Consider the following 1,723-nt stretch of genomic DNA (forward strand, 5'->3'; position numbering starts at 1 on the left):
CCCCCTGGTGTTTTAACTGTCAGAGGTCTCTCCCAATTATTCATTTCTCTGCCATCAACTTGAATGTTCTGTGGAAATCTGTTTCTTCTGTCATAACTTGCATTGCTGTCTGTATTAATGTAGTTTCAGAAATGAACTTGTTTGTCGTTGAGCATTAAAAATAGTATGTTATCTGTTGGTCCAGTTTGGGATGTAGGATGAGTGACCTGTAAAGCATTCAGGTTTGTGTTTTGTTTTGTTTAAAAAAAAAAAAAATGAAGAGCACTTTAATGTTTCAGTGTCTTCAGTGGATTACAGCATTCAGTGCCTAAGGTGTTCAAGTGAAAGGCATCTTTCCTGTGGCTGCCCAGATGAAACAGAGGACAGACTCTAGTTCCAAGTGTATCTTCGAGGACTTGATACCAGCTGGAAGTCCCAAATGCAGATTGAGTAGCCTGTGCCATGTAGGGAGGAAAAGAGACTGACAAATGGTTCGAGCTTCATTCTCCTTAAAATAATCCTCTTATTAATACAAATGTTGGGAACAGAAAAGATTCCTTGTTGGTGTTTTGCTGCAAAAAGAAAATTATGTCTTCTCTCAGGCCTACAGGGATGGATGCTTGTGCTCAGGGAGGAATGAGGTTGGTCTCCTCCGTCCACAAACGAGGTCTGTGTTCACCTACAATCTTGCTCTTTAGAATAGAGGCAACACAGTGGAGCAGGTGAGGAGTTAGTTGCTCCAAGGGGATTGAAGATTGTCTGTCATTTGGCAGCAGTATTACTGTACTTGTTAGGTTGAAATTAAACCATTAAGGTCTCAATGCAGTTTTTTCTGTCTCTTTTGCATAAGCCCTACAAGCAAAACAGTGAACATTACTATGCACATTCCTTGCTTGTAAGCAGCTGGCATTCACACTGTAATGTCTTCACATCTGTTCTACTGTTTGTGGTTTTTGTTTGTTTGGGTTTTTTTTAATTCATTTTTCCTAATTAATCACCTTTCATTGGAGGTAAATGATGCATTGAGGTGGAGATCTGTTTGTGTTCTCTCATGATTCTCTAATCCTTGTTTATGTTTATTTTTACCTATATGCAAGAAGTGGGAATAATTGTTTTTTGACTTTCTGTACCATCACAGCAAGATAGAGTGTATCGCTAGGGTGATATCAGAAAAGATTTACAAGAAACCATTCAGGAAGTGTTTGGGTGTCCTGCTTTATGAAAGGAATGATGCAACTTAATGTGGTGTCACTACGTCTGTCCTTTAGTAAGGGATAATGTTTGGGCTAAGCTGGCTTGTAACTGGCTGAAACCCTCTTTTTTTGTAATTAAATGCAACTTGCTCCTTTTCCTACTGTGTGTTTTCTTGTGAACAGTGCTTGAGCTTCTTTGAATATTGTGATGGCTTTGCAGGAGACATTCAGTCTCTTCTGTTAAATAATATGTCAGAGTCTGGGAACATGAACACACTTGCTCAATTTTTTTTTTCACTTGTGTGATGTGTGTAAATATCTTTAGGATTTTTTTGTCTCCCCGTTTGAAAATACCTTGTATTCTCACATCTGTAGCTACTAGTGGGTTTTTTTAGCCATTCCAGATTTTTATGACTACTCAGTCTATTGGTTTATTCCCTTTTGGCAGTTATGAAGGTGGTAATAATCTCAAAAATAATCTTTGCATTGGCATGGCTTTGGCCAGAAATAGTGCAAGCAGACATGGGAAAATAAAAAACTAGTTCTGGGCT

The sequence above is a fragment of the Mesitornis unicolor genome, unplaced genomic scaffold (genome assembly GCF_000695765.1).
Source record: "Mesitornis unicolor isolate BGI_N332 unplaced genomic scaffold, ASM69576v1 scaffold6845, whole genome shotgun sequence".
NCBI lineage: Eukaryota > Metazoa > Chordata > Aves > Mesitornithiformes > Mesitornithidae > Mesitornis > Mesitornis unicolor.